The sequence below is a fragment of the Aegilops tauschii genome, chromosome 3 (assembly GCF_002575655.3).
Source record: "Aegilops tauschii subsp. strangulata cultivar AL8/78 chromosome 3, Aet v6.0, whole genome shotgun sequence".
Classification (NCBI taxonomy): Eukaryota; Viridiplantae; Streptophyta; class Magnoliopsida; order Poales; family Poaceae; genus Aegilops; species Aegilops tauschii.
Window position 1 is genome coordinate 436,025,448 of NC_053037.3, and position 8,886 is coordinate 436,034,333.

Consider the following 8,886-nt stretch of genomic DNA (forward strand, 5'->3'; position numbering starts at 1 on the left):
AGGACTTGTGAAAATTTCACATCTCCCTCGCCTCCCTCGCCAGTTGCCCCCGCCGCCAGGCTGTCCAAATCGCTCGCGCGCTCCTCGTCGCCGTCGCCGCCGCCGGCCGCCATCCCCGTCTCCCCATGCCCCTGCCCCGCGCCCGAGCCCACGCCGGTCGCCACCCCGTGCCCCTGCCCCGTCCCCGAGCACGCACGGCCGCGCCCCTGCGCCCCGGCCCGCCCCCACCATTGTCGTCGTCGCCGGCGCCCGCCCCCACTGCCGCCCCTGCCTCAACGCCGCCCCTCCTCCCCGTTCGGTCCGGCTCCGGCGACCCCCTTTCCTCCCTGTCCCCTCGATCCTCTTCATATAATTTTTTTTCATATGCATATGTTGATTATATGGATGGATGGATGATGTATATGTTCATTATATGGATGGATGGATGATGTATGCTTTTTTTCATATAATTTTTTTAGGCAGATTTTTAGAATTTTTTAGGCAAATTTTTAGAATTTTTTGTGTATGTATGTTATTTTATATGTATGTATGTATGTATGTTCATATGTATGTATGTTTATATGCAAAGCATATGCAAAGAAAATGTATGAATGGTCATATGCAAAGAAAAATGTATGTATGGTCATATGCAAAGAAAATGTATGTATGTATGTTCATATGAAAGAAAAATGTATGTATGTATGTTCATATGCATATGCAAAGAAAATGTATGTTCATATGCATATGCAAAGAAAATGTATGTTCATATATATGATGATATGTTCATGTATGAGTATATGTATGTATATATGTTCTCTGTGTATATATATGTTCATGTATATATGCAAAAGATAGATTTTTAGAAAAGTTAGGATTTTTTTCTGTTCATAGATTTTTTGGTGATATTAATTATTGTAGAATATGCAAATGTTTGTATATTCATATGAACAATGCATTAGGCAAAACCTTTACTGTTTTTTGAAATTTTCTATTTGAACATTTTTTTATGAATGAGAGGAAAAAGGAAAATAAGAAGAGGAAGAAAGGAGAAGAAGAGGAGAGGAAGAAGAGGAGAAATAAATAAGAAGAGGAAAAAAGAAGAAAAAGAAGAGGAGAAGAAGAAAGGAATAGTTCTATTTTTTCTTCTTCTCTCCTTTATTCCTTTCTTCTTCTCCTCTTTTTTTTTCTTCTTTTTTTTCTTCGATCTTCTCCTCTATTCCTTTTCTTCTTCTCCTCTTTTTATTTCTTCTTCGTTTTCTTATGTTTTATCGGTTCTGTCGTCGTCGATATACCCCTCTCTCGATAACTTCAACACGAGGGGGGGTCGATATACCCCCTCCTCGATAATATTATTTTCCCATGTACGTATGTCGTCGTTGTCGATATAACCCCCTCCCGATAACTTCAACACGTGGGGGGGGGGGGTCGATATACCCCCTCCCCGATAACATTATTTTCCCATGTATGTATGTCGTCGTTGTCGATATATATAACTCCCTCCCAGATAACTTCGACATGATGGATGGTCGATATTTATACCCCCTCTCGACCGTGATAACTTATACCACGGGAGCACCCCCCGGCCCTCTCGCTCGACCAAAACTCTCGAGGACACCCAAACCCTAGAAAAAAACGATGTCGGTCTCCTACCCCCTCCCGCCGCGCCCCTACCCTTGAAGCGTTGCCGAGGCCACCCCAAACCCGGAATAAGCTAGGTCTACGTTTGCACTAATATATCCACCTGCTGTCATGTTTGTGTAATACTTGCCATGTTGTAATATTTGCAGAAACAATGGAGCACGGACGAGACGAGCAAGCAGAAGAGGTGTTGGGGGACATAATCTTAGCCGGAGGTGATATCTTGTCGTATCTTAACGACAATGATGGTCTGGAAGAACAGGGTGAAGAAGCAGGCTACGGTGATCGAAGAGTGGAGGAGGAAAGACATGATTATGATGGCTCCGGTGACCCAATGCTGGTGCAAGAAGGAGCCCGTGGTGACGGCTCCGGTGACCGAACAGAGTCCGGCCAGGTAAATATATTAGTTAAGCCTGTGCTGACTAGCTAATTGATGCATTCATTGTTTTGGTATGTACACATATTAATTAACACTCGTCTTTCTTCTTTTTTCTAGCCCTCCGGATCGAGCACAACTGCGGTAAAGAGACGAGGCCCGAAGAGAAAGTTGCGCTCGGATGAAAGGTTTGAGATCACAGCAATCGCGCGCGACGGCCAACCGATTGAACCCATCCGGACAAAGGATGCATTTGTTGCTCAGTGCGGGGTTCTAGTTAGGGACAAGATCCCGATCAGCATCCACCAATGGTATAAGCCTAAGAAGGAAGACCCTGAGGTGTCTTATGTCAATGATATGCAGAAAGATGATCTTTGGACTGAGCTGAAGGCAAATTTCACCCTACCGCCAGAGGAGGATCCGAAGAAGCCAGTTAAAGAGCAATTAATCAAGTCTCATGCTCTTAAGAAGATGGCAGACCTATTCAGGAGGTGGAAGAATGAGCTGAAAACGTTTGTCGACAAAGAAGAGACACCAGAATTCATCGGCCGGTATGAGAAGATCAGAGATCACTGGCCCGCATTTGTGGCCCACAAGACATCGGAAAAGAGTAAGATGTCAGCGACAAACAAGAAGAATGCTGCGAAGAAGAAGCTTCACCATCGCACGGGGTCAGGTGGCTACCTCAAAGCCCGAACTAAGTGGGCCAAGGCTGAGAATGATCTGCTTGAAAAAGGGATCGAACCACAGACAATGAACTGGACAGACCGTTGCCGGACTTGGTTCTTCGGGGCTGGCGGAACCTTGGACCCTGTATCAGGGAGGTGCATTTGGACGAACGAGCTTTTGAGAATACCAGTCAAGAAGATTCAGCAATATATCGATGCAGCGCAGGAAGGGACGTTCGTTCCAGACAGAGAGAACGACGAGCTCACAATGGCCCTCGGGAATCCTGAGCACCCTGGACGGACACGAGGCACGCTAGGCTCCGTTCCGTGGAAGGCTGGTTTTTCGGACGCGGGCGGTTACAAAAACCAGGAGAGGAGGAAAAAAGTGGAGCAGATCCAAATTCAGAAGCTGCACGAAAGGGTTCAAGCGCTAGAGGAACGAGACGGCAATCGACATGCCGAAACTGCCTCCGAAGCTACACCGCCATCTCAGCGGAGAAGCAGCGTGGCTTCCACCGAGCTGCTTCAGCTGGAGCATGCGGCTCCTGCTAGCTACCCCGTGGATGCTATCACGGAGTCTCAACATTGCCACCTTATGACGGAATGGCAGAACTTCAAAGTCAAGGCGGCTGTTGGCTCTGTTTTACCTCCTAAACCCAGCGCAACCTACCACTGCCGGCCGATTCCAGAAGGATATGCTAGGGTGATGGTGGATGAAATAACAGAGGGATTTGAGGAGCTCCAGCTTGACCACCCTACCGGTGAAGGGGAGACTCGGCTGGGTTCTGCTCTGAAGACTCCACGCCTATGGCGGAAGGAGCTCATCAAGCTTTCGAACTGGACGGCTCCGGCGAGTAAGGGCACTCCGCCTCCTCCTCCGGCGAGTGATCAGGGCACTCAGCCTCCTTCTCCGGCGCGTGGCGGCACTCCTCCTCCTTCTCCGCCTGCGCCGGCGCGCCAGAGCAGCTAGTCTCCTCCTTCTCCGCCTCGTCAGCAAGGGCGGAAGAGACCCGCCGCCGTTGCGGCTGCTCCGGCGCGTCGTAGTCCTTCTCCTACGCCTCGTAAGCAAGGAAAGAAGACAGCCGCAACCGCTCCATCTGCTCTGCCGGCGTCTAGCAGTACAGCTGCCAGAGGCGGGAGGCAATACAGATTCGGTCCTTCTCTGAAGACTCCAGAGAAGTTACCATATGAGAGGACCGAGGAGGAAACCAGGAAGATCGTGCGAGCCGAAGTGACAAACTTCTTTGAAGGGGTGAAAGCAAAGAAACATCCACCTCCGGAGGAGAAGGTAGATCCGGTGAAAGCAAAGCGCACTCTGGCTGCCCTGACAAAACCACCAAAGTCTCCGCCGAGAGGCAACTATGAGCACATTCTTGCAAAGACATATGCCGAAGCGGAGCGGTCGGGAAGTACTGTCAGTGATCAAAGGTTAAAAGAACGACGAGCTGGGAAAAAAATTGCCTAGCTCGGCGAACAAGCGAACCAATCGTGCCCCCCGCTCAAGGTGTCAAAAGACATCGTCGCTAATGATCCGAGGATGGTGCCCGGTTATAGCAATCTTGGAGATTACCTGCCCGACGATGTACATTATGAAATCATGGAGGTGGACGAACACAAATACCATTACGGGAAGCCTCTCATCAAAGATGAAAGATTTCTAACAACGATGATGCGAAGATTACATGATTGGTACATGAAAACCTGCAGAGAGTCTGATGGGACGAGTACTTTGACGCTGAGAGTTAAACCGGAGCATGACCTCGTTGGAATTGAACTGCTGAATGTTCCATTTGAGGATTTCTTCCAGTTTTACAATCAAAAGGCCCTCAATAAAACAACGATCACTTGCTACTGTCTGTAAGTAGTACTACTTCTGTCATTAAGTCTCTCTATATAGGCCAACTCTTTCATTGCATGTATTTATAATTATCCTCACTATATTATGCAGATTGAAGATCGCCGAATTGGAGAAAAGACAAATCGGTGATATTGGGTTCATTAACACAAATCTCATAGATGCATATACGGTTGAAAAACATCCCAAAGAAGCCGAGGCCAACTTGCTACAATCGTTGGTATTAAATCAAAACAAAGATATAATACTCTTTCCTTACAACTTCAAGTGAGTGTTACTGTCTTGTGCATATTCGGTTTCCCTTATTAGTCCAGGTTATGGTAATGTAATTGATGACTTATGCATGCATGCGCAGCTTTCACTATATTCTCCTAGAGATTAAGCTTGAGCAGGGAGTAGTAACCGTCTTAGACTCGAGACGAAAAGATCCCCAGGACTATGCGAACATGACTCAAATGCTCGAGAAGTAAGTTAAATCGATCATTATCCACCATATCAGCAACTTTGTTCATTTCCTGATATCAAGTAATTGTTTTCTTTGTCTGGCAGGGTTTGGAGAAAATTCACCACAAAAGCTCCGGGACTACCGAAGAAGCTGCAATTTAAACACCCGAAAGTAAGTACTATAGTAGCATGTTCCGCGCATCTCCTAGTGATTCAAGCGCTAGTTTCATCAATACCATTTAGCATGCTTGCTTATCAGTTTGATTGACCTCTATTTCTTGTAAAGTGGTTGTGGCAGGAACCCGGGAATAATTACTGTGGATACTACGTTTGCGAGTCCATCCGCTACACGACCTATGAGCGGGGCTACACTGAAGAACAATATGAAGTGCGTAAGCAATAATATTCACAATTTTATTTTATTACCATCATTTGTGTTGAGTTTCATTTATTCATATATATATGTATTGACCCCCTTCTTCAAATTAGATGTTTCGGAAGCGGGATGAACTCCTAGCACCAGATCGTATGCGAGGAATTCAAGAGGAATTGGCGGCATTCTTCCTGACCACGTGATCGCTGAAAACGGAGAATACTATGTGGACCCTGTGTTCCTACAATTTAATTAGGAGATTGTATTGTAAGAGATAATTATTGTATATATGTAGCCGGTAGTGTCGGATAGATATACGAGAACTTGTTGTTCGACCAATCTCTCGGAGAAGGAGAGGTGGTCGATATCACTTCTCTCTGTATGCATATGTTCATGACGATCTTCTGTTTCCTTCATTTGATTACTAGCTAGCGTGTCTAGTCCTCTCCATATGTATATAGTACATAGCGTCGACCAAGCACGGAGATAAGAGAGGACACTTTTCTCTATTAATTAGCTAGCTAACACAATATATGAAACACCTAAATTAACCCCCCAAAACCCCTAAACCACCCCCTTTCAAAAAAAAACCAAAACCTCAGCTCCTGCCAGCTGCTGACGCGTGGATGCCTATTGGTCCCGGTTGGTGACACCAACTGGGACAAAAGGCCCTGCATATTGGTCCCGGTCAACCGGGACCAAAGGCCCCCCTGCCTGGGCTGGCAGCAGCGGCCACGTGGAGGACCTTCTGTTCCGGTTCGTGTAAGAACCGGGACTAAAGGGTTAGGGCTTTAGTAACGACCCTTTAGTCCCGGTTCGAAAACCGGGACAAAAGACCCTTACAAACCGGGGTAAAAGCCCCTTTTCCTACTAGTGTTCTCACAAAGTTTCAGAATTTTTAAAAATGCTTTGATATGTTTTTCTCACGTGGGTGCATCAAGCTGGTGTGTAGAAAAATCACACTCTTATCTGAACCCTTATGTTGGCTTAGCTCTCACGGTCTCCGAATCACAGTTCTGCACCACGCGTCACTCCAGTGTGCCTGCTGGAAGTTCAGCATAGCATAGACACCGAAAACTCTAGAGAAGGGCCATCTGGTTTGCTACGAATCGTGTGAAGTGAAAGAAACAAAGAATTCAGCATCTGCACACTGTTCGCTCATTATCGGTTCGTGCACGTTCCCGAGAGCCAATGAACCTGTATTCTCCTCGTCTCGCCATCTCGAGTTGACGACGTCGGGTTACTTGCCTCTTCCCAACGACCAAGAAGAAGAAGATCGTAGCTCGCATTGCATGCAGAGGTTATAGATTCCCAGCGTCTCTGGTTTCTCCGTTTCTGATGCTGGTTACAGAGTTGTGCCGTTCACATTACAAGGTGGCGCATTAGCATCGATCTCTAGCGCTTGTTAGATTACTACTGTAATCAATTGTAAACAGCGACAGCAAGCAGAGATAGAGTTCGATCGTATGAGTATGAAGATGCCCCATTTGCTTGAAGTTAAAGGCAGGAATAATCCACGGAAGGTCAAAAAGGAAGGGCGCAATTAATTAAAAGGAAGCAAAGAGATAATCAGATAACGATCGAGTAGCTTTATTCGTTTCCCCTCGCTGCCGCCTAGGATCGATGAGGTGCCGACAGCGGCGCACAGAATGTTTTAGAAGCACCACTAAAAGTGCAATCCACGGCAAAAATATACGAGTTGATCTTCGGTTTGCAGCCGCTATTTATACTCTCTCCAGGCCCAACACCGGCCGGTCCACTTCTCCCTCGTAAGGCAGCAGCCATCTGCAACTAGGGTTCATAACTTCATATATAGCCAGTGACCAACATGAGTGATCGAAGGTACGGGTACTCGTACCCACACAACCAAGGTAACTACTACTTGTTCCACGCATGATGGATTGTGTGTCTTGCATTCCATTTCCTTTCTCCCTTCTTGTTTGCTCACGCTCACCGCCTTGCATGAAACTGAAACTGGAACGCGCGCGCACATGCAGGGTATTACAACGGACCACCGGTGATGGCGCCGCCGCAGTACGCCCCGCCGCCGAGACGGCAGACGGGCTTCCTCGAAGGATGGTACGTAATAGAAAGCTAAGAACCTGACGGTTTTTCTTTCCTCTGCGTAAACTATGTGGGCAGTGCTAATCTGAGGTGCTCTGTGTTCGTGCTTGCATGCCCTGCAAAACTACGTACGAACAGCCTGGCTGCTCTGTGCTGCTGCTGCCTCGTCGACGAGTGCTGCTGCGACCCGTCCATCATATTCGTGAGCTGATCGAAACACGTACGCTGTCCAGACGACGGCGGACCGACCGACCGACCGACGAACCATCCGAGCCGAGCTACGTACCTAACGTACTGGTAGTAGTACATGTGCGATTTATATATGCGTGTCGTGTGTATGTGTGCTTCCCTTGAGCTGTTGCTTTCAGCTATAGCTATACATATGCCCCTAGAGGCCTAGACCAAAGTAGAACTGCAGAAAGAATAGCCAGCCCGTCCTGCCGTTCGGTTCAGCTCTCCAGCGGCACGACGGGTGGGTGGTGTATGTATGCATGTATCTGATGTGAGTCTACGAATAATATGATGAGGAAAAAGAGAAGTTCAGCACCTTCTATGATGTGAGCCTATGACATCCTGAATTTTACAAAAATAGCATTATCAATATCAGGTTCACCGCTCACAGGAGATGCACCGGTAAGGTAGAAAGTCAAAACTGAGCGCCATGACGGACGCAAACACACGCCCCTTCCAGAGAATTTAATCGCGCCGAGCCGAGTCAAACAGAGTGAAGCGGAACCTGCAGGAAGCGAAGAGGCACATGGTTCCAACAAGAACCTGAAGAGACCTTTGTCGGAAAAAAAAAGAACCTGAAGAGACAGGCTAACGTTAAGGCTAGCACTAGCAGTGTGCGCAATCTGTGGCAGGACTCGCCTCTCCAGTTGCGCGGGGAGTGGCGGCCCGGAGGCGGAATCGGTGGCGATCCACGGAGAATATGTGCAGCGGCGGCTGGGCGTGGACAAAAGGCATCGTGCTCGTCTTCTGGGCGCGGGGTCTGAGGCCCCTCCAGGCTCCAGCAACCGCAAGAGCTAGCTGCGCCTATGAATATGACCGTTTTTATTTCGAAAATGATTACGATTCATAGTAAGTAGAAAGCACCTCAAACGCAATTTCACCGACATTTTGAGACCACAACCACCACCGTAGCCGGAGCGCGATGTTGTCTTCGCTCCCCTACCGTAGCCAACTTGATGGTGTCAATGACAGTTTGGAAGTCTTTGTACACATGCCCCCAAGGACCAGCGGCCTGGAGCCGCACTCGTCATCATTGCACCCTTGAATAGATTTGAAGCACATGACACCAAATCTCGTCACACCACGAGAAACCCTAACCTCACCACCCCATGGAGCTCCATCGACTACGTCCAAACAGATGAGACCGAGGAGGATTGGAGCACGGAAGACAAACTCGAAGAAAAGCACCGCCATCCGCGCGGGTCGGAGCGGCGGGCAGGGTCCACGAGCTCGACGGAGAATCCTAAAGGCGGGTAGT

At 48.0% G+C, this 8,886-nt stretch overlaps 1 long non-coding RNA gene across 1 annotated transcript; it reads left to right on the forward strand.

Moving 5' to 3' along the window:
• Positions 1–7,050: 7,050 nt before the first annotated feature.
• LOC120976049 (uncharacterized) lies at positions 7,051–7,945 on the forward strand. Its single transcript, XR_005771351.3, has 3 exons — positions 7,051–7,204; positions 7,331–7,412; positions 7,536–7,945. It is a non-coding gene; the product is annotated as an uncharacterized lncRNA (long non-coding RNA).
• The last annotated feature ends 941 nt before the right edge of the window (positions 7,946–8,886 follow it).